General features: G+C 38.0%; 1 long non-coding RNA gene across 1 annotated transcript; it reads left to right on the top strand.

Moving 5' to 3' along the window:
- The first annotated feature begins 994 nt into the window (after positions 1–994).
- On the top strand, positions 995–23,206 carry LOC110364848 (uncharacterized). The gene is made up of 4 exons (XR_002423889.2): positions 995–1,247; positions 20,551–20,659; positions 22,278–22,411; positions 22,849–23,206. It is a non-coding gene; the product is annotated as an uncharacterized LOC110364848 (long non-coding RNA).
- The last annotated feature ends 1,834 nt before the right edge of the window (positions 23,207–25,040 follow it).

The following is a 25,040-nucleotide window of genomic DNA, read 5'->3' as shown; positions in this document are numbered from 1 at the left end:
AAAAGTTTTGGTACTTTTAAGCTTTCCAAATAAGGAATTTTAAGGAAAAGGAAGAAGATACAGAGAAAGGGCTTCTAGGCAAAAGACAAGGAGATGAGCAAAAATGTCTTTCATTTTTTCTTCTCTCTGAAATCTGGCATGAAGTGAAGGCAGTGACTGTGATAATAAAGACAAATGATAAATGAAAGCAGAGGCACTTCAACATAATCTAGATAACAGGAAAATTTTAAATGGACAATTTAACATGAGGGTCTGGATGGAATTATTTTTCATTAAACAATCAAAGCTTGTGATAATGCAAATGAAACCAATTTTTAGCTGCAGGAAATTTTGAGAATTTCAGAGGAATAAAAAAATATGAGAATAATAATATCATGATGGTAATTCACGGTAATTATAGAAAAGCATAATTGCACAACACAAGCACTAATCAAAGCTCAGAAGAGTACTTTGGCAATCATTAGGATTTCAGAGCTATTAGCATTTACCTTTGTCATTGGGCACCACACAACAAGCATTATTAATTTCATGTCAATCTAGCACGTAATTTCCCTGATCAAATATCAGTTCATAATAACTAACCCCAAAGATTAGTTTATCTGATTTTTGTGAAGTATTTTAGAAAAAAAACTTAACTGGTGATTGCTTTGGAAGTAGCAATGTTGTCCTTGGTCTTAGGTTATTTCTCGAGGTGTACAAATTCCATCAGTTTATTTGCATCTGCTGGCCTAAAAATGCTGCAGAGCATTGTCCATGCTTTCCCTCTTCATGTCTTATAGGTATAATTTTCTGATCTTCGTGTGTCTGTGAATGTGTTAATAATCAAAGTATTCTTAAACTATGCACATATTTTGTGCTGCTGTGGTACATATGTAACTCATCATTTCTGCTCACTGTTAACTTCTAATCTGATGTACAGATAGTTCTAATTTATTCTATGTAGAGAATTTATGTGTCATTTGTTTGTTTGTTTGTTTGTTTTTCTCCCCTACAGACCAGCTATTCTTTTGCTCAAACCTGCCATGACTGCCTAGCATGAGGAAAGAACATTTTACAGTTCATACTGTCCAGGGATGGAGATGAAGGAAGCACTTGAGCAAATCAAAGTTGAATTTAAGAAAGAATATGAAGCTGGAGGACTCATGACATGCTCATGGAGAAGGGATGATCAATCATTAGGAGAGGAGCTGGTTTTCAATAAGACTGAAGAGGTACATGAAAGCAGAAGTAAACAGTTGAAAGCAAGAGTAAGTAGTTTGACACTGTGGTTTGGAGAACGGGTATCCGCTAGTGCAGGGGTGTCAAACTCATCTTCTTCGGGATCCACGTCAGCCCCTGCAGTCTAATGAGTAAAATGAGTAAATATAATAAATATAATGAATAAAATAATGAATGATATGCTTTTTTCCCAGGTAACGAATTGAAATAGTGAAATTTACTAAAGCACAAACAGCTAAAGCACAGTTATTTAAGCTTGTATTGTATATAAGTATTTGGGGTATGTATAACGGTCTTTACATTCAATAGAAGAAAAGCCGTGTTTTGTGCAATAACAGAAACAAACAAAAACAGGTCTCTAAACATGAAATGTGACTCTGTGGACCTTCTTGGTTCTTTTTATAACCCTCTTTATGCATTAATTTTTAAAAATTTAATCTGTTCTCTTACTGACATATACAGGCTTTAAAAAGTTCTATACTGTATGTACACCTTTGAAAGGGAAGGGTTGTCTATAGGAGAAGATATTGGCTGGTTAGTGAAAATATATTTCAATTTGTTGAAAGCAAGATACAACTTATCAAAATGTAGGTGAGGTCATTTCCCAGTGTTGGGTGTAGTAAGTATTGAATATCTTTTCCTTCTCTCAGCTGACTCACTGTCACAGTGCTTTTCTCTGGCTTGTGGCAAGATTGTTTTTCTGTTAGCAACTTATTTTTTAACACACCATTCTGACACCTTGACAGTTCATGTGCTAAATCAAACTTTACAGTTACTGGCAGGCAGTTATTAGATGTATTGCACTTAATTAACTTTGCACCTAATTACAAGCAGTGCTGGCCAATTACAAAGGGCATAAATATATTAGTGCCCTAGCTGTCACATCATGAGAATGGCTGTTTGAACAAGTCAAGCAAAAGCAATTACCACATTGTGTTCATGGTGGAGTGTAGCAGAGTGCAGAAAGAGGAATGCACTGTTTTACTGTTTGTAGGAATTTAGTTTTGCACTTTGCATTTCAGGTGACCCAGATTGAGCAAAGAGTATGATAAAATATTTCCTTTGATCTGTATAAACACTTCAGGAGTGCCTCATGGTGAAGGGAAAGCAAAAGTTGCATGGTAAGAGCTGACTTAAGTTTTGTCAGATACCCACCCTGTGTATCTGTAGATGATAAAGCATGAGGATTCCAGCATCAAGGAAGAAAAGTGGTCTAACACAAGGTAGATTCTACAGATCATAAGCAAAACTTGTGATTCAGAATGACACTGTGCAACTGTTACACATACAATCGTTGCCAAAATGAGAAGTAAAGCAGAATTTGGTCTTGTCTGTAGAGGGGTATGTTGTAAAGAACAAATGTTAGCACTCAGCTGCTGTTATGTGGAAATCTGTCTTGTGTTAGCACAGGAAGAAAACATCTCTGCTGGAAAAATAAGCAAGATACCCAGAATGATTTTATAAATTTCATAAGTGGCTTTGTAAATAGAATCTATGTAAGAGAGATGTTTGTCTGTATCAACTGTGTGTTCCAACCACCACATGCTCTCGTTTGTATAGGAAAATATAGCATGTTACAGGTGGCTTAACTAATTGTTGATGCATATATAGCCATAGAGGGATGTTGTCTTCATTTTGCAAGAATCCTGGCTAAGGAGGAAAACTGAAAACTGTTAAATATATATATATATTTTTCATTCCTTAAAGATTTCCTTTGTCTGCTTAGCAGCAGAAGAGCCCCTGAATTAGCAATGTTTTGCAACAAAGCTAAACAAATCGTTTGTTTTCTCTTTCAACAAAACTTAGTCCCACACTTACTTTATTGAGCAATGCATAGACAAACCAACTTAGGCCCAGTCATAGCAATTTCATGGTCAACAGACTGTACCATTTGTTTTGTACAAGATATATAATGCTTTGTACAAGACAGTACTGAGGTCATATGAACCAGTTTTCATACATATTGGCCAAAAAAAAGGTCACTAGAACTTGACTTTGCTTGAGGCAAATGTAAAGAAACAGAGGGAGTCGTTATGTGGTGCTAAATTAGTGTCTGCAGGGCTTGTATGCAGTTGTTATTTACAAGCTCTGAATAAAGAGAACTGTGAGGGTGTATGTAAACCTTTCCTAGCCCAGAACAGCCATTCATTCTTACTTCTAAATAGGCTGCCTGTGTTGTTTCTGATAACTCATGGAAAAGGTAGCTGGCCTTTAACAAAAGTGTTGGATGCCTTTGCAATTGCACTTGCATGAAAAAGTCAATTGACTCCTTTGTGAGCAGCTGCATAAAGTAGAAAGTGTGGAGATAATGTGTTTTCAAAAGTAGCATTACATCATTGATAAAAAACATTGCTTAATTCACCTTGGGTGGCCAGCAATTTTAACCCTGTGTAAAATTAGAGACATTGCTGTAGAAAAATAAACCCATGCAGGAAAGTGTCCTGATGGAATGATGTGGGGAGACAAGCACTGGCAGGCAAGTAGCCCGTGCAAGGGCACTTTGGCTCTCTAGCCCCTCTTCACTAGAAGAGTCAGGAGCTCAGCCCAAGTGAGAATTGAAATCAGTCATGGGTTCATGTAAAGCTCTATTATTTCATTTTTCCATGGCAAAATATACACTACTAAGTTTTTCACTGATGACAAACTGTAGGGTGCAAGGAATTAATGTGAAATAATGTGGACTTGACTCTTCCAACACACAAAGTGAGTTATGTTCAACACTAAGTGTGTTAGAATGTTACTTTCTTAAGTGAATGCACTGGCACCAACAAAAAATAGGTGAATAATGTTTAAAAAATAAAAGTAAATCTAAAGCCCTATGCATTTGTGGAAAATCAGATAAAACAGCAATGAGAAATTATTCTAGCAATATATGTCTGTATCTTATGCATTTGAATTTTTTTTCTGATATGGGTGGTCATTGCTTTGGCCTTGCTACATGGTTGCTACTTTCATCCACTTGCTATTAGTTAAAATATTCAATTTACGTAGTCAGTTTATGTATATATAAGCTTTCCATTGGATAATAAACCCATGGTGGAGGAAATGGGAATATATACAGAAATACATATCACTACTTCTCAGTTTTCAAATAGGATATCAGGGCAGGGGTTTCTGTGGATGCAGGGTGAGAGGCTGCTGGCTGGCTGGTGTGTGAGAGCATGGGGACCAACGCCTTTGCCTGCTCCCTCCTGGACTGGCTGTGATGAGAGGCACTGCTTGGCAGCGCCGGGAACAACAGCCCTGCCAGACACCAGAATCCAGCTTCTCCTCAGGGCTTGCAGGGACTCAGCAAGTGCTTGAGGTCCTGCCTCGGAGAGGACAGGTGCTACAGTCACTCAGTGCACTGCTGGGATCTGGTGCTTGCACAAGGCAGGAGCTCGTCCCCTCACTTGAAGTGTGGTCATTGTATTAAGCATTGATCATGTGCCGACAACAGTTGCCCTGTTTTATTCCTTCTCTCCCCTACATGCACATCTGCACGCACACAGAGAATGGAAATAATGGGGAAGGGGCTGGGAAGTCAACTATGGCACCTCTTTTTCCCACTTGTGTAATATTTCACTAGCCACTGTGGGGTCCTTTCGTTGTCCATATTTATCACATTTGTGTTAATGGAACGTTGGCAGAAGACAGAGCTACTTAGTTCTTTTTATTCTGTAGATGAGAGATTTCTCAGCCATGACTTCTGAAGATGTATAATCTTAGTGCACTCCTAGGATTCAGAGCCTTCTAAGATCCAAGGATGTCATCTTACCTGTCTTGTACCCTGTTTTGGAAGCACCTAAAGAAAAACTGCAGTGATATATGAAGAATAGTCAGGTATATAAAAGCTCTCTGTTTTGATTTTGCATCCAAGTCTGTTTTGTTCATGGAACTGCATACTTTATAGTTCGACTTTTACACTCTGTTCTAATGACTCTTTCCATCTGAGTGCATCATACTATAGGAAGCTAATTGACTTTGACTTCTCTGCTTCTGTTCCCAGTGGGATAATACCAGTTGTAATTCTTTTATTGATTGTTTAGAGCAATTAGCAGAAAACAAATTTCTCCAAAGAACAGATAATTTGCTTTTGTTGCTCTCTACCATTAAAGCTAAACAATTTGTTATCTGAGAAAAAAAATAATAGGAAACACATTCCATCTGTTTATTAGCTGAAGAGAGACAGGTTACCTCATCATTAATGTCATCGGTAATTAGCGCTCTTGTGCTGCCACCATCTGCACTAGTGGCTGGCAATCTGTCAGCAGCTTCAAATGCCAGGGCTGATTGTGTTTTTCCGTGCCAAACAATGGCAGACCGTATGTGATCCTGAAATTTGTAAACAGTAGTTGGCTAATGTAATCTAACTAGGCAGTTTTGTTATATATGTGGCTGCTACCCTGGGAAGGACATGCGACTTTAAACCTCCAGGGCAATTCCCTGTCATTGGGTCACCAGCACCAGGTCCAGAATGTCACTCTCAATTAATCAGGTCTCTGGTCACAACTGGTTTTTGTTTGCTTCCGGGATGAGGTCTGGAAAGGCGCTGCGGACAGAGTGACAGGACCTGCGCTCACATCAGCATCACTGCTCTCCATGATAACTGGCAGGTAAACTCCAACATGTCTCACAGAGGCCTTGTTAATCAGATAGGCTTCTTATTGTTATATAGTAGGTAACTTCTCGTTCAACTCCCAGTTGAAAATAATGGATTGTGTTTGACACCAGGCAAAGTTTCTTCAAATAAAAAACAAAACAAAACAAAACAATCCAGGGCAAAAGGAAGTATTTCTATAGTATTTAGGCACTAATCTTAGTTTTGTTCTGTTATTCTGGATCTAAAAAATACATCCTATTTGAGTTTGGTTTTGTTGCTTTATTTTGGGGAGAAAAAGATCTGAAAATTCTGAGTGCATAATCAAATAGTTTCTGATGGTCAAACACTCTTGAGATCCTACATGCAGTGATTTAAAAGCTTATGTAAGAATACATGTGTGGTGAAGGAGAGCTGTCTGCCATGTTTAAATTTGCATCATAGTTACTATAAAATAAATGATTATACATGTAAGTGGTTAGTGAGTTGCTCATTCAGTAATTTTTCATTGGTAGCCTCCTGTTCTATGCATTCAGCTTTGTGAATAATATATACAAATACAGGTGAAAGTTAAATGCTTTCTTTGGCACGATTTTGAAGCCTACATTAAGTTGTATTACTTCAGGAATTGTATCATGGAATATTTCAAATAGTGATTATCTATGAAGAGTATTTATTGCTAATACCTGGACATTTTTCCGTCCAGGGCTACTGGAGCAGAAAGCAGTTAAAAATGCGAGGTCCCACTGGCATTGTATAAGAATCCATTCCATAGTTATATGGCAACATGCAATTTCCAAGGGACTGCTAGAAGTTTGTATTTGATGCATGAAGCCTAAGTATGGTCAGGAAGTAATCTCTCTCTCTGATGTGAGAATGTGGAGCTGCCATTGAAAACTCCGAATCTCAGTGAAAGGTGAAAGGAAACATGAATTTCAGAGAGTCCATTACAATGCATTTATAAAGATCTGGTGTTAGCATGAGGTGCAGTTGGATTAGTTGGTCTCTTAAAAGTGGATAGACCTAGATCATTAGAGGCAATAGCAAAATGGGGAGGAGTATGAAGCATACAAAGAAAGTTACAATGTCGCAATATATTAAATCCCCTTCTGTAAAAATGTTTGTATGTGTGTGTATATATATATATATGTGTATATAATTTGGAAGATGAATAATGTAAGGAAGGTGATACTGCAATGAACAAGAAAGTAGGAATGTTCTATGACTTAATATTCTAAAATGTTTATTTATGAAAGGTAGTTTGCACTTGTGGACTGCTGCAGCTTGCATTGAAATATTCATTTGGGTTTCAATAGGTTTTAGTCTCAGCCCATCTTTTCTAATGTTCATTGGATAAATTCACATCATGCAAATTTTTTCAGAATTTTCTGCCTTCTGATACCATAAGAAATAGTCCGTCCTAAGGAGTGTACACAAAGGTGGAATAAATATGGCATGAAAAAATCAGGTGTTTAATATCCAGTGGGAATAGCAATATGGTTTATAAATCTTTTTTCCTCCTTCTTTTGGTGTCATTTTAGTAATTTGTTTATGTGGTGTGTCAACTTACATATCATAGAATATAGTTTTAAAGATACATATCAGTTTAACTTGAGGTAATGGTGGATAAATACAGAAAACAAAGTCATTCTAGCTTTGGCTTAGAGGAGTAAAAAGAGGTTTTAATGATAGTGTAGGGATATTCCAGAATTTAATTGTAACCCCTCAACAACTTTTCTACATGTAAAGTGGAAAAACATTACAGATACTAAAATTAAATATCATGCCTATACTATAAATCCAATGTAAAGGTTTATTGTATCACTGAGCTCTTTAAAATGTTAACATTCCTTGGCTTCTTTTAGAAGCATTAACTAATTCCAGGTGTGTCACCTCAGACAACAAAGCCCACTGTTATTAAGCATCCATCACACAGAGCATGAGGTAACAATTCTCAAGGGGCATGTTTATATGTGAGAATATGTTTTTATGGTGTGGTGACTAACATTCTTTTATTTCTCATTAGTTAAACTGTGCTCTATTATATAGAAATTAATTTCTGTTAACTTCTACATTCAGTTAATGTATACACATCATTTAATGAACAAAATATACTTTAAAATATTGAATTACAGCCTTTCTGCCCCTCAGGTAGTAGATGAGGCTGTCAGACATGGTGGTATAAATTAATATGTAATGCTGCAAATTCCATTTAGACCAAGAGGACTGAAAGCAGCTCCTAGAGGCAGGGCTGGAGCCTTCTACTTGAGACCACTGAAATGAATTGAAAAGCTTATATTGACCTCATTAAGTGCTAAAATAAGGGTAGGGGTGAAAGACAAATATCTGTGGGGAACAAATTAGGGATGCAGGTTATATTTCTCCTTTAGCACTGGAAGTTGGGCTTGGAGATGAGTAAGTGGTCAGTCACGGGTTGCCTAAATAATTATTCTAAGGTATTTCTAAGTGGCTCTTTGTGAATCAGTATGATTTAGCTATTTACAGGTGCAAAATGCATTCATTTTTTTTACTTGAGCTAAAGAGGAAAGCTTAGTGTTGTCATCATCACAAACAATGGGGGCCATGATCTGAAATGCAGGTGGCTGAAGTCAACACAGATGTTCACAGAATCACAGAATGTCAGGGATTGGAAGGGACCTCAAAAGATCATTCAGTCCAATCCCCCTGCCGGAGCAGGAACACCCAGATGAGGTTACACAGGAAGGTGTCCAGGTGGGTTTTGAATATCTCCAGAGAAGGAGACTCCACAACCCCCCTGGGCAGCCTGTTCCAGTGTCTGTCACCCTCACTGAGAAGAAGTTTCTTCCCAAATTTAAGTGGAACCTCTTGTGTTCCAGTTTAACCTATTACCCCTTGTCCTACTGTTGGTTGTCACCGAGAAGAGCCTGGCCCCATCCTCGTGACACTCACCCTTTATATATTTGTAAACATTAATAAGGTCACCCCTCAGTCTCCTCTTCTCCAAGCTAAAGAGCCCCAGCTCCCTCAGCCTTTCCTCATAAGGGAGATGCTCCACTACCTTCATCATCTTTGTTGCCCTGCACTGGACTCTCTCCAGCAGTTCCCTGTCCTTCTGGAACTGAGGGGCCCAGAACTGGACACAATATTCCAGGTGTGGTCTCACCAGGGCAGAGTAGAGGGGGAGGAGAACCGATCTTGACCTAAAATTCACAAGTATCCTGCCTGGCCTACGTGGACCATGTCAGGATTTTGCTGCCTGGCAGAGGTGAAGATGATGGGGAATGAGCAGCCGCTTTAGACCTTATTATCTCCTCTGCTTTTTCTATTACTTGCACTATAATGCTGCTGCTATAGAAAGATCGGGAAGAAAAGAATTTAAATTAAAGGAAGCAAGATTTAAAAAACAAACAAAAACAACAAACAGAAGGAACCAAGGTTGAAAATAGGGAATATAGAATTGAGCTCTAATCCCAGAAGTGATGTGATTTCTGTTTGCAGACTAGCGTTCATTATGCTGAAGTCAGATACTTCTGCTGCTTAGGTCTTTTATTAATTCATGTAAAGCAGAATATAGTGCCTCTGATATTGAATCTTCTCCATTTCAGGCTAAATCATATATTACTTTTCAAGACACCTGTGGAGTTGGGATAGAAGAAAATAAGCAAGACATGACATGATTTTTCATTTAGAAAAATATCATGCAATCATATAAGATTGTTATAAATTGTTTCTTGATTGTGAATTATACACACAGAGACAATTAATAATCAATTGCATTCAAAGATAAGTTAAGAAAGGTCATCTTAAATGTGACTTATTTGTCTCTGATTATCACCAGTCAAATGTAATTACTTATTCGTCAAATTGCAGCTCTTGAAAAATGGGTTAAATGTCACTGTAAATTGCAGTTTTTTTAAAAAAAGGTAATTAATATATATTTCTTGACAATTTTTAGTTAGGTGTTTTGGTTTTTATTTGTGGTGTTTGTTTGTTTGGTGTTTTTTTTGTCTGATTATACAACCAAAGCTCAAGCAATTAGAGCTGACTCAAAACAGACACAAAATACCCATTTAATTGTAATAAGACTTGGACCTAACTAAAGGAGCAGGAATGTCTTAGCACAATATACAAGGGCTTGCAGTTGGCAGAGTCTTAAGTAGATGCCACAACACAGTAAAATTTAATAACAAAAATACTTCTGCTTCTGACAAATGAGCAAAGTGTTGTGAAATAACTTCACTGAGTACTCTTAGTAACTATGATAGCTCCATTATAGGCACATGAAATTTGGGATTCAGCTCTTAATATCTATATTAAAAGAGGCTGAAGACAGGCAGAATAGCTCCTTGCATGAGTAAATGACCAGCAAAGTAGGAACTAGGGCCTTTCAAGAAATTAGCTCTGTGATAATTTAGTTAGATTATTGCAAGAAGGATATTTTACACTTAATTTCTGGTTATGCACTAATATTAGTCCTCAATGTGTAATGATCTACTACTGAATTTCACTTCCAAAGTACAGTAGGTATGTATATATATGGGCGTGTACTAATAACTTCCCTGGTTATCAATCAGAATTTGCCAATAATGGAAGAAAATTTTCAGACCTATCTTGTTCTCTTTATAGTGGGATGGCCTGCAGCTTTTGGCTTCTGAATTTTCAGGTGATTTATTTTGAATTTCGACCCCTTCCCTCTTTGCCCTGTGGATGTTTGTACAGTACAGCCAGAGCCAAGAGGAATGTAAAACTGTAAATTTATTGAAGTATTGCAGTGACGTCAACACACTCCTCAAGAGTCATATCCTTGGTAACATACTATTTGAATTTTGCTTTAGAAATCTAGCAGCATGGGCAATAGCCTGTCTTTGTGAGGGTGAATGAGCAAGCACATACTCAGAATAATCACACCAGCAGATGTTTATAGGAATATCTGTAGGCAGCACGTTTACTTGCCAGATTGCAAGGTATCAGAACATTTGTGAATCATTTTAGTCATCAGACTCTCTCTGACTAATTCTGGATGTGTTCCCTCACCATTACAGATATGAGCCTAAGCATCCTGCATGATCTATGAATGGAGAGCTCTTGACAAAAAAATTAGGCAATATTCATAATGGTGAACACCAACTCCACACATTTTAGCCTACCCCTCCACCTTTCTTTTTTATTTCACTCCCAGTTTCCTCCCTTGCTCTTTACAGCTTTTCTTCATTCTGTGCCATTGTTGGATACCTCTTCTTCAGATTTATTGTACCAACAGTCAAGGTTTGAGAGTCTTCTGAGACATGCTGGCACTGGCATTTTCAATCTGTAAAGCTGTTCAGAACACTTCAACGTGACCGTCTTCTGGCAGTGCTGTGAGCAGCGCATCAGTGGTGGGTATCAGATCTGAGCTAATGCAGGTCAGATTTCATGGTGCCTGTTGATATTTATGGGGATGGAAAAAAATAGAATGGACTTACCCAGATGTTGTAGCCTATTTCAAATGCAAGTAAAAGGATCATGAAATTGAATCCCTCATCCATCATAACTGCTGGAGGTAGAGCGTAGCTGGGTCAAAGCCAACCCCATGCACCAGAGCTAAGCTGTGAGCTAAGGCAAAGAGAGGTTTAGTAAGAATAATCGTTGATAGAAATCCACTGAAGTGACTAGGGATGTGTTTGCCTACTGATGCAATCCCACTGCAAGCTTACTTCACCTTCTTTGACCACAGTGTGGGAAGCTTCACTCTCTTCCCTTCATATCACAAAGCATCTCATGTTGAAGGGGGAGCACATGTTATACTCCACACCAAAGCAAAAAACATGTAGAAAAAAATTGCACTAAAGCTTCTTTCAACATCTTTTCTGCTGAGAAAGGTTGGCTGACAGGGATATTAGATTCATCCATTTGATTCTCTTACCACTAGCATTGGCATGTGAACAGAGAAAATTAGCAGGTGTTTTTTACTTTTCTTTAAATGTTTGGATCATGACAAACAATTTGATTTTGGGTACAGAGCACTCTTTAGTAAATGTAGCCATACCTAAAATATGCTTCTTTGGTATGAATCAGAGCTGTGTCCTGGAGCCAGAATAATCTTGCCTCAGGTCCTGGTGGACCTGAACTGACAACCACTTTATTGACATCTGTGGTAGGACAGAGAATTGCCTCTTATTTTTTCTGACTCTGTTACACCTAGTAGTTGGATTTTGGATACCACAATCACTCCTTAGTGATAAAAGGACACTTTATTTTGGCTTATATCCTTTGAGATAGAATGAGTTTTGAACTTAAACTTCTGTAAAGTTTCACAAATTCAGATCTAAGAAGATTTCACAAAATTCTTTGTACAAACATGCATGCTTACTGTTGAATGTTAGACTCAAAGCTCAATATAGATTATTTTCAATTATGAATCTAAGCTTTGAGAATGCTTTTTTTTGGGTGTCAAGCTGATACAGGAAAAGAGGGTAACCTTTCCAATCTAGATGCATAGATTGCATATACAAACTGGAACGGAAATTGCCTACAGAGCCTTCATGCTTCAAGTGCATTGTGTGAGTACTTTTATACTCAGCCGTGAACCCATTCTGTGGTAATATTCCAGTTTTTTTGTTTTATAGTATCAAATGAAGACTGAGACATTAAAAACAGGGTGTAAGAAAAATGGAAAAATGTCAGTAAAAGTAGCTGATGAAAACCTTATTAAAAAGCTATGCATGTCAGACCATGTTCCTTCTGTAATGTATATGTTTGTAATAACAGCTCTGAATTCTGCAGGGACCTATAGGGGTTGAAGAAAATTGGTCAAGCAAAAAGAGAAGTTATTGGAAACTTGAGTGCTGTTGAGTCCCATAATATGCAAACTGCACATCTGCATAAAATAAACGTGTGCCCTGCTGATAGCTTTTATATTGTTCCCCTTGTGTACATCAATTTGTTTGCTGCATTGATTTTACTCTAGTAAATGTTTTATGGTGGGAATTATGTCCTCAGTTGCCATAAGTTATCAAGATTCATTGTCAGTTTAATATCAATAACAAGGCAAAATGTGAAACTAGACAGGACAGACAGTGCCACAAGGAGAAAGGTGCTCTCTTACCTAGAATGGAAAGCTTCTGGTGTTAGTATATCTGTTAGTATACCTTTCCCAATTGAGAAACAGACTAACAAGGGGAGAGAATGATCAAAGCATGCAAGTATTCCTGGAAGGAAGCTACAATGTGGAATCAAGTCCAAGGACACTGACATGAAGAGTCAGGCTGTGCAAAAGGAAAAAAAGAAGGAAAACAAAACCAATAAAAATGTGTAGTGAAGGGAAACTACTTATTTGTCTAAAAAGACAGAGACTGAAGAGACAGGAATAGGGTCTGAAGTTGGAAAAGCAACAAAAACTTGCACAAAAAGAGGTTGTCTTAATATACCAAAGTACCAAAATTATTTATTTGAAAATCTTAGAGTAATGTGAATTCAAAATAAAAGGAAAAACCTTGTACTCAGCAAGGTTTTGAGATGGGACAAGCACATCTTACAAGGAAAGCCTTAGGCTCTTGGTGTCTTTATGGTTCTACTCTGTCTGAAAAAGGCTGTTGATCTGAGGGAGCTGCCTTGAGTAAACCTGATGATAGCAAGCCATTAGGAATTATGAGGCTAAAGAAGTGGAAGAACGCAAGAAGTTCAGTATTTCCTTGCCTATAGGAACATGGAATGGTAGAAGGCAGGAGAAGAGAGGCAACGTGGGAGAAAAGGCTAATAGCTTGCAAAGATGGTGGTCTGTTGTAGGAAGTAGTGTTCACTCCTCTGGCAGGTTGAATGCAGTGCCTGTCAGATGCCTGTAAATGTGGTCTTGAACTGCAGTCCTGGACTTCAGCCACATACTTTTAAGTAAATACTTTTTCAAAACATGGTGTTACAGGATCTGCCTCTACAGAACTCACTTTGCACTAAGTGGACCTTATGGGACATACTCTGGCTGAAGAAGATGATCTATGTACTCAATAATCTTTCCTCTTCTGCCTTGTGGAGAAATCTTGAGATTGGCCAGCAGGCCCAGAACTAAGGATGGTGCTGAGCTGCTGCTGGAGAGATTATTTTATACTTGAGTACTGGAATTTCTTTTCAGTCCTGCCATCATCAGCATCGGCTATTTGTTTGTTTCTTAACCCATGCAAGGTACTTCTTTAATATTGGAGTTGAGAATTAATACATACATGCCTTATAAAACATGAGGAGTCTTATAGAAAATGATACATTAGCAAATCAGAATGATTTTTAATTCAATATTAACTATAAATTTGAAATCAGAGTTACATTCCAGTGTAACTGTTAGCTCCACTACGCTTGGAATAGTCTGGGGACATGCACTGAAGTTTCAGTTGATCCCATAAGAAGTGAGGAAGGGCTTCTCTTGCATGGCACTCATTTCACCTGCTGTCGGCCACCCAAGGGCTGGGTGTCTAGCACAGGCAAATTATCTATGATCTTCTATGATTACTGGAGAGAGACAGGAAAACTCCATTCCATTTATCTTATGGTATCAAAATCCTCTTTGCTCTTCACAGTAGAAACTGGAGCTCAAGTCTTTATACAGCCTGAATGGTTTATGAAAGACAGGTTGGCTGTGAATTCCCTAGAAGAAAAACAGCACTGCTTGTATAAGAGCTTTTCCTCAGGTTTGCTCAAATACTAAGTAAAAAACTACCATCTGTTTGGCTTCAAACTGAGGAAGAGCAATGTTTATACAGCCATGCCCAAGTACATGACAGAAAAAGCAGGTATACTATTTATTTTCTGCTCTATATAAAGAAAAACATCAAATGAACAAGTCTATTTAGTGTGACAGGCAAATTCTCAGTGTAATTCCATTTAAAATTCAAGTTTCTTCTGTTTTTAAATATCATTTGACAAACAAATAAATCTTAAAAGTTGGTAAATACTAAACAGGGAAAAATGTGGCCATATCCCTGAAAACTTTGCAGCTGACTTTCAGAATACACAGACACTTATGTAACTGTGGATATTACCAGCTGCATTTCCAAACTACCGAGCTGTTTTATCCACTTGGTATTTGTTTTATTTCCACTTGATAATGTACTTGAAAGAAATCTGCCTGAAAACACCAAAGACCATTGAAAGAAGAAACACTCTAAGTTGTTCCAACTAAAATAATATTGGTTTAAATATGCTGTATGCAGGCACCATTACCTGAACATGGGTTATATTGCACAACAGAGCTGATTGCAATGATAGATTTTCCCCCTAAATATGTCTTCTCCAGACAGCAATACTTAAGTAGGCACAGTATGTCACATTTTATGGCTAGAAGAATGCCCAGGACACTAAGTCAATCTCTTTCAATTTGGTGTCTCGCGTCAGTGAACTAAATACTGATTTAACAGCTGCCACAGACTCCGCTGCACATGTCATCTGAAGATGCGATGTACCAGAGATCATGCCAGGTGGTACATCAAAGTAATGGGAACTGTTTTTCTTCAGTAGACTGGACACAATGGGCAAGTAGAGTATGCTTCACAGAATAGCATTAATCGGTTTGTCCATAAAGGAAAGGAATAATCTGTGTACAGTATCAGGGTACATGCCCCAATTGTAAACTGTGAAAATTAAGTCTTTTTTCCTTTATTTATTCTATTTGTCTCAGGGTTAATCACTGTAGCAGCAAAATAACTCCTTTTGGTCTTGCACAAAAGCTTATAATGTATCGCAGAATTAGAATCACAGGTGGCTTGTTGTCGGTGAGGCAAGAAGTTCAGTTTAAGATACTATAACATGGAGGTTTATTGTTTATTACCTTAACGACTGTATAATATGCAGAGACATGCAAATGTTTGAGTTCAAATGGCTGTTAACATTCTTATTATTATTGAGTACTGGTATAATAAGGAAGTAACTCCATAAAAATCCATAATTAAAAGGTACTCTATATTCTCTTGGTAGTAGAGTTTTAATCTGTTAACCACAGAGGTATTGGATGGGAGACTAGAAAATAATTTAAATGGACAGCAGTCCAGGTACAACCAAAAGAAAAATACACTTTAAAACAGTGATTTTATATATATATATATATATTTTTTTTTTTTATTTTTTTTTTTTTTTGGCAAATAGAGCATGCTGAACACAAACCATGTTCTTAAAACCCATGATGCACAGTGTCAGGTGAACATAGAGTTTAATGTTTTCTAGGAGACCAGTTGGAGATGATTGACCAGGCTGACACATTTGTCCCTGAAACACAATTTGGGAATGAATACCTAAAAATATCTACTCTGCTGTTAGCCTGTTTTTGTTTTTTTTTTTTTTTTTTTAAATTTATAACCCATGTCATACTTCTCTCTTAATTTTGAGTTATTTTTTAATGAAGGAGTTTAGTTGGTTGGTTGGTTGGTTTGGGTTTTTTTGGTTGCTTTTTGGTTGGTTAGATTGGTTTGGTTTGTTTTTTTTCCCCCTCTGTAAGCTATTTAAATCTATGTTGCCCTTCACACAGAATGGGAGAGGGTCCATTAACTGTACCAAGAGAAGTGAAATAAAAAGAAATTGAGCACCAAATTCAACTGAAATGTAAGCAAATGCAGTTTCATTGAAGAGCGAAACCTGCTTTCCCATTTATTTAGCCAGTATAACTCAGTTTTTTTTTTTTTTGCAAGAGCCTGCATAGCTAGATGACTGGGCAAAGTTACCTAAACATGCTGTGTTGTCTTAGGCCTGAAGTCTTATGACAACCCATGCTTACTCATCAACTGTTTCATTCTCCTGAAAATTAGTGATCTTAATGTGAAATGTATAGTTGCACAAATGCAAGAACTTTGATGCTGTGTTCAGCATGTCTCCATAATATCTATAGTGTGTGCTGTTTTGACTGAAAGTATTTTTGAAAGTTAAATCTTCAGTTTTCAGTTCCAAAATTGTAAGGACTGGCAACAGCTATCCAAAAGTGGCATCAAAAGAATAAATGTGCTTTGACATATTTCTTTGTTCTTTTAAAGTAAATTAAACAATTAGTCCAAATGAAGCACTTAATCAGTGAAACCCCGAGGAATTTCTTGGCTGCTGACAAATTATGAATAATAGTAAAAGAAGAGAGTGCAGAAAGGAAGGAGGGGTCATGAAAGTAGATAATCTACGGGTGACAAACAAAAGCCATTCTCAAGGACTCTTGAGCTGGCTTAATTTCTGCTGAAATGTTCAGTTTATGTTTCAAAGTGTCCAGTAAGCCAAAAGTGTTAGAGTGTGAGCTTCTGCAAAGTGCTTTGTGCACTCATGTTATTTCTGTTTTAAATAACTGATTATCCTTCGGTTTCATGTAAAACACTCTCAGTGCAGATCTTTATATCTATTAGTAGAAAGCGTGTTCACTTGCAAATGTAGCGTGAATCGTATAAAGACAAGCTGAGCTTTCTACTTTTTTGCTCTCTGTTAAATCCCAGGCACCAGTACAGGTTAGGGGTTGACCTGCTGGAAAGCAGCACTGCAGAGAGGGACCTGGGAGTTCTGGTTGACAACAGGTTGACCATGAGCCAGCAATGTTCCCTTGTGGTCAAGAAGGCCAATGGTACCTGGGAGGCATCAAGAAGAGTGTGACCAGTAGGTTGAGGGAGGTTCTCCTGCCCCTCTGCTCTGCCCTGGTGAGGCCCTATCTGGAGGTCTGTGTCCAGTTCTGGGCTCACCAGTTTAAGAAGGACAAGGAATTACTGGAGGGAGTCAAGCGACAGGCTACCAAGATGATTAGGGGCCTGGAGCATCTTTCTTGTGAGGAAAGAGAGAGAACCGGGTCTGTTCAGCCTGGAGAAGAGAAGGCTGAGAGGGGATCTCATCAATGCTTATAAATATCTCAAGGCTGGGTGTCAAAAGAATGGGACCAGAATCCTTTCAGTGCTACCCAACGATAGGATGAGGGGCAATGAACACAGGATGAAGCAGGTTCCGTCTGAATATGAGGAGAAACTTTTTTACCTTGAGGATGCCAGAGCACTGGAACAGGCTGCCCAGAGAGGTTGTGGGGTCTCCTGCTCCAGAGACATTCAAGACCTGCCTGTACTCATTCCTATGCAATCTACTCTAGGTGAACCTGCTTTAGCAAGTGGGTTGGACTAGAAGATCTCTTGAGGTCCCTTCCAACCCCAACCATCCTGTGATTCTGTGATTTTATTTTGCCATTTTCTTGCCTGACTCCACCACATTTTGCTCTTTGCTTACCCTTCTATCTTGTCTGACTGCAACTGTTTAGGGCACAGGATCTGTCAGTGTTGCTGTAGGTCACGCTCATTTCATCTGCAGTCTTTCATTGAGTAGGGCCTTCATTCCTGAGGAAGTTGATGAGGCACGATAATAACATATGAACTACATACACAATATATGTGTGTATGTATTGATATCACTCAGGATCTATTTGTAATCTCTGTATAATCTGATGGCATTTTCACTCTTCTCACCTTGGAAAAAAAATGTCTGCTTTTAAAAACCTGGGATTCTTGGGGGTGTTGAGGTAGCTGTTCAGATTAGGAATGAAAATATTTCAAGAAAGTAAGGTCTGCATCTTGTAGAAGAACATGCTGAAATGCAACTAAGTGGCTTTGCATCCAGAACACTTCATGAAGAATGAAACAGAAGTACCTATGCAGTGCTTCAACTGTTTTTAATTCTGATTTTAGAAGTTTATTAATTTTAGGAAAGGTGTTAAATCGCAGATAGTTTGATGAGATACATTTATCACAGATGCATTAAAAGACTACAAAAGAGCAGAACTCCTATTTTGCTACCACGCACCTCATGTAAAGGACACAAACTACAATTTTTCACTCTTTCTGCACACTCCGAAACTGTGTCATTGTTGCTTTAGACTTCAACAGGGGTGGACAAGAAGGCACCATGGTTTGAAATAGGAGAAAGGAGGGAAGGGAGGGGACTACTGTTCAGCTGTACTTTTGTCTGTCCTCATAAGCTGATTTTGTTTTGCACAGATCAGGAGTCATCTCAGGACCGTGTCTACACTTGTCACCAGTTTGTATTTTAAGGGATAGTTGTGTGGGTGTGTGGCACAATGTAACTATTTGTAGACTTGGTTACTGTGCAACTGAGCATGCACAATTAGTTTCAAACTTAGAAACATTAGTCAGACTATGCCAGAAAGTCCCAATATTTTAAAAGTACATGCATGTCATTTTACTGGAAATCTTTTTAAGGCTGTTTCATTACCTATTACAAAATTATATCTGACATTAATGCTTCATGAAGTGCCCCTAAGATCTGCTGCACCAGTCACCCATCAGGTGCTGCGGGCCAAACCCGCAGGTTTTGTAACTCCACTGAATTCAGAAGTTTGCATGAGGAAAGAATTGGGTCTGTTTTAGCTAAGTGTAATATAGTGCTCTTTGCAACTTCCCAGGTGTATAATTCTCATAGCCGTCTTTCATAGAGTAAAGGACATTAGTTTTAGAAACAGTAGATTTTACAGATCCCGGGACATTTGCCCTGACCATCATTGTGCTTTGAGAAAGTATGATCTCTGGCTAACTTTCACTTGTGGGGAATTATATCACAGACATATTAACAACCACACCCCAGTTAAAGTGTGTACCACTAGGGATTGTCTTCAAGCACAATAAGCTCACTATTATTTCCTATTTTAAATTCTGTGGTACGTAACACAAATTTTTAAAAAATAAGGAAAAAAAGAAAAGGTCACAGTGCAGTTTCATTTTGTGAAGGTGGAAGACACAAGGTAATCTATAAAAAAATAACACCTGAAAAAGACACTGGATAATTTTGGAAATGAAAGATTTTAAAAGCCCCACAGTCTCAGCAGCTTTAATAATACCTTAGGGTTGTAATCACCTTTCCTGGTGATAGACAGACAAAAGGATGTGTTGTTGGAACCTGGTCCTATTCTGGGAAGTGCCTAAATCCATTTTTAATTTTATTCATACAATTAAGTCCCATTTCTGTCATGGCCACTTCAAGGTGTGCTGTTGCCTTGTCTGCTTGAAGGGTGAATGGAGACTTTCTGTTCTAATTCCTACAAAGAGCCATGGGTGCAATATATTCTCAGGGGCAGGGAAGGACTGTTGATTCCTGCCTTGTGGCTTTTACCAGCCAGTTCATCCCAAGGAGGTGTGTGATTGGAGTCTCATTTCTGTTACACTTTTCCAGACATCCTCACTGGGTGACCTACACAATTCTGTAAACTAAGTCATTCCTGCTTTTAAGACAACTTAGCTCGTGAGGACTCAGGAAGTCCTTGATGTTGCCAGTAGCCATATGGTCCCATAATTAATTATAATTGAGCTGATCAGTACTTTGGAGCAAAATGTTAATATTATATGTATTTTTCCTGTGTTCACATTTTTTCTTCTTTGCAGCCATACAGCTAATTTTGAAAATTGATTTTCCCAGAGCTAAAATGGGAGAGAAATGAAATGGGGAAAATAGGAGGAAAGAACTGGGAATCTGTAAATGAAAGATTTCTTTTAAAGTGCCCAAGCAAAAAAGACTTGGGAATGGGGAAAGAAAACTTGAAATAAAGTGAATCGCAAGCAGGATAAACTGTGTGGAAATTATTGATGGAATTGCTTTCCAGCATTTCTACCATTTTTTCTCAGCAAGCCAGAATAACAAATTGTTGGCATAGTTCTAAGACGGACATTTTAGTGTTTCTTTCACAGTTCTATTTCAGGGCTATGGAAGAGAGATTCCAATTTGTATTTAATCCTTAAACTTACACATGTGCCTTTTCCTAGTGAACAGAGAATCAGCTATGCACTTTATTGTTTTTTCAGCTTTCTCAGCAGGGAAGATTGGCCTCTTTACATTGGAAGACGTCTGCCTGTGGTGTACGCATTTCAGAGCCTTCCCACCTGCTTTTGACAAGCTGGATGAAATATATCAGTAAGTAACATGATTTTGAAACAAAAGTAAAATTGTGTATAGTCAGGAGTAACTGAATAAGTTAATTCACAGTTCAATTTGAACAAACCTGTGACTAATATTAATCCAGTATTAATGGATTATTAACTCAACATTTATTAACATTTATATGCCAACAGATGAAAATGTTTCACATATGAACAAGGTACTGTTCTGTTCATAATTAAATGTTTGCCTGTGTAACATTTTAGCAGTAGAATAAAGAGTAGCTTTATGTTGAGCCAGGCTACTGATTGGAAGAACTGCGCTGTATTAAAATGGTTTTATTCAACCCTTCCTGCTCCCACTGTGGGAACACAGTATTGTGTGCAAGGGCCATCCTAGTGCCTTCTCAGTATTAGGGATGATAATAAAGTCATATTATTTCATACACTGCAGAATACATTCAATTGATGCACTTGTAATATTAAAAATTAAAAGCCCCTTAGGCAAATACTAGAAACACACACAGTTGTGTTATCTAAAGGACACCGCTGATGTGGGAGGAAGGAGAAGAACACAGCGCTACCCGAAACTGGTTACCAAATGGGCGCTGTGGTATGTGTATGAATGGCAGTAAGACTGTGTTTAAGGTGATGTAATTGTGAGTCAATCTGACAAAATAGCTACTAACAACAGCCAAATTCAGCCAGCTTTCCTCTGACACAGAAGAGTCAGTGGAAGCCTCACAGAATATACCAAGGTCATGCAGTCTGTTCAAAATACCTTTCAGATAGCATTTTGGTTCTGATCCTATGGAGACCTAACAACTTGGTTAATTTTGATCATCACACATGACCAGAGAAGTCAATTTTAAGCCTGCCTATTTGACATGAAAGAAGTACTTTAACAATATGTAAATGTTTAATTTCCATGTGGTCTGATCCAATTAAGTCAAAATGGCATCTTTGCATTAATTAAAAAGAGGGGCCCACCTCAGTTGTTTGAGTGCTCAGTCAAAATAACTGCCCTGAAATTAGGATCAGAAGCTTTTAGTTTTCGTTATGTCCTTTAAATTATATGCACCATATCAGGTGTAAGGGATTGTTTTTGAGTCCTACCATGATTTGAGGTATTTTTTCTCCCTCCCTGCTGTTCATGCAACACTAAACCTTGTAGGCAACGTTCCTGACAAGACCGGGAAGGGAACGGTGCATACCAGAAGGTAAAAGAAAAAGAATGCCCTGTACAGTATGATCTTTTGTCTTTACTTACTTGTTTATAATAACGACAAAATTGTTGGGCTCTTCAGATAATAATCTGTTTAAATCTCTGGGAAAGTGCTTGTTTTTATCAGCATTAATTGCTTCCAGTGGGACTAAGCACGAGTAAAGGTAAGTCTTTGTATCATCAGGGACAAATTAGTAAAAGTACAAAGGAAAGAGAAGTAGAATGAAAATAGTTCTTATTATTCTTAATTTTGCTGTTTATTGTGTTCTGACCCTAACAGCACACTTTTCTGTTTCTTGCTTGTGATGTTACCTATTAGTGTTATAAACATTGTTTAACTTGGAGGACTTTTTTTCCTTTATTCATTCTTATTTTTCATGTATTTACATAAATGCTACCAATTAATGTTTGGTTTTGATGCTGCTTTCAGTGGGAAGCCAGGCTTGTGAAGATCAAGTATCCAAAGAGTTTACTGTTCTATTCGAGGAACACAGCCGCTGATAAAAAGCTTGAGGTTGATTTTTCCTTAGTGACTTTACCTGGATGCATATGGAGAAACATGAGGTATGCATTAGCTAAGGAGGAAGTATATTATTTATTTCATTTTTTTAATCATTGTGTTTACAAATTTAGGTGGACTATACTCCCTCTTTATTGGACATTTTTGAAAGATTACTGATGGAGGGATTAAAGAGTAAGATAGTTTTAGTCTTGTAACAGTTTCATACTCTATATAGTTTACTAGATGTATAGTATTAGGTATAGCTATAGATGTTTTACATTTTTATTGTATATACATATGACTAGTGTATCTAAGATGAATATTTACCAATACTTTCAAAGAAAAAATACAGCATTTGTTTCCTGCTTTTATTCAGAGCCTTATCTGACAATTTTGTAGTGATAACCCTGCTGGCTTGATTTAAAAATCTGTTTTAATGTAACCAAAAGTAAAAGGAAATCAATATAAATAGAAAATAAAAAACCATTTTTTTCCCCAGCTGCTCACTATCACTTCTGAGAATGAGCAGGCAAGTCAACGTTTCCATGAACGCAGCAGCCCAGACATGAGGTGAATCCCTTGCCCAGAGGTTCTTCAAGGCAGCAATGTGAGCTGGTCAGTCTGCCTTCAGTGATATAACAAGGTGAAATTTGTTGTTGTTGTTGTTTCTGGTTATTAAAATTCTTGAAGGCTCATGAGGGTCAGGTTTAGTAGCTAACTTATTTTCTCTTTGTGTAATACATAGCTTTCTAATATAAGCACTATATAATCTCTAAAACAGTGCATTTTTCAATGGTATAAGTGCACCTCACTGCAATCACTCTCTGGGACATTAAAGAATCACCTATATGTAAAAAGCAAAATGTTATTGCCTCTTTTATTGTGGTTCCTGATTACCTGACTTACCAATCACACATAGGATTTTCCTCAATGGAGGTAAGTTTCACTGACCACAGGACCAGTGGGCATCATGATTCACGAGCCTGAGGTCAGACAAGTACCATGATCAATTCCTACATTTAAGAAAATGTCTTTCTGCTTCTGGTGCACAGCTGCTCTCTAACTAGTCAGCCCTGTCACCCTCGCCCTGGCTATTTCACCTCAGAAGGAGAAAGCAGCCCAGTCACAGGGAGTCATGCTGGGGCACACAGTGAACATGGATCCCAGTAATGGCTAAAGTAGCAGAAATCTTTGACCACATGATGAAAGGACTTCAGGCAGGAGGAATGAGAGAAGTCCAAGCTCTGAGTAAAAATAAATAAATAAGAAAACACTGCTGCAAAGAACCAGAAAAATAACTTTCTTTTCTTTTTTTTTTTTTTTTTAACTTTTCTGTGAGAGATCTTATTCTTTCACTGGAATCATTAAACCTTTCTGTAATTAAGTGTAAAGCTTGTGGTGTTCACATACCCATCTCTGTAGGAATTCCTTGAATATTTTGTTTAGCATGCAGAGGCATAGCTTACTTTGACCAATGGTAAGAGACCATCCTTGGTTTATTTTTCACTGGGGACTTCTACACCACACAGGCTTTCTGTTTGACCTTTACATTTTCTTCAGAGGACAAGAGGTTGAAGCCTGCAGGACAACCAGAAATACCCAACATGGCACAGCTGCTCTGGAGAAAACCTGAACTGCTTTTGAACACAAGAAGCAGTAAACATCTGGGGATCATTTGAAACTGTAGCTGCTCACTCACTATGGAAGACATGAAAGAAGCAGTTCATGTTTCTTTTCTGGGTAGGGGATTGATCTTTATCACCACTTTCCCTAAACTGTATTAATAACAATCACCAGGGACAGGATAAGTACGTATATTTTAAAAAGCAGCAGTAGTTGCCCCAGGTCACAGAAGTAAAAGAGGAATTTGAACCTGAGTTTTACTTATTTTTTAGCCAGAAGCATGGACCTCTTTTGTTGGATACATACAAATAAATCAAGTTAACAACAGCAACCAGAAAGAAAAAGTCCCTCCTGTAAAGCCTCCAAAATAATGACTCTCTACTTCACCAAAAAGAACTACTTTTTTTTTTTTTTCATTTTAATTTTAATTTGAGATAGATGTATTTGAGAAGGTTGTTCTTGCTTCCTAGAACATTTGGTCTAGTATGTTCTATACCAGGTCACTGAGATTGTTTCCATCTGTGGAGCCAATAATCTCTGTAGCACCCAGAGAAGTATCCTCCAGCCACCCAACATGCATGGCTTGCTTTGTGTGGAAACCAAGTAGAGGAGGAGAAAAGAAGGAATGGTCTTCTGTAAACATACCTGGTGAGGTCAGTTTACTCTACTGTTATGAAATATCACAGTGAACTAGATGATATCCAGCTGTTCATTCCAACTTAAATTATTCTATGATTCTACTAGAAACTGTGTACCTCGGTAGCAGATCAGAGATCAGAAGTGATGCGGAATCTTGCTGGCTGCAGGAGCCAGACTCTTGGTCAGTAAGAGATGTTTAACTAGAGTAGCCTCTTTCCCAGCCTCTGCACTCACCACGCTACATTGCTGCCTATCTAATAAATGAATTGGTTTTCTTGGTCAGAGATTTTTCAGGACCATGTGCAAGTAGCAGACATGTCTTAGCTCAATGACCACTGACGCTTGTCAGCCACCTGCTCTCCTATCAGTGAATCTCCAAGGATGCCAAGGTCTAGTGTCCTTCCCAGACTAGAAGAGCAGTGGAAGCTG

The sequence above is a fragment of the Columba livia genome, chromosome 4, assembly GCF_036013475.1.
Source record: "Columba livia isolate bColLiv1 breed racing homer chromosome 4, bColLiv1.pat.W.v2, whole genome shotgun sequence".
NCBI classification, from domain to species: domain Eukaryota; kingdom Metazoa; phylum Chordata; class Aves; order Columbiformes; family Columbidae; genus Columba; species Columba livia.
The sequence above is the reverse complement of the archived record's forward strand: the minus strand, read 5'-3'. Positions and strand labels throughout refer to the sequence as shown.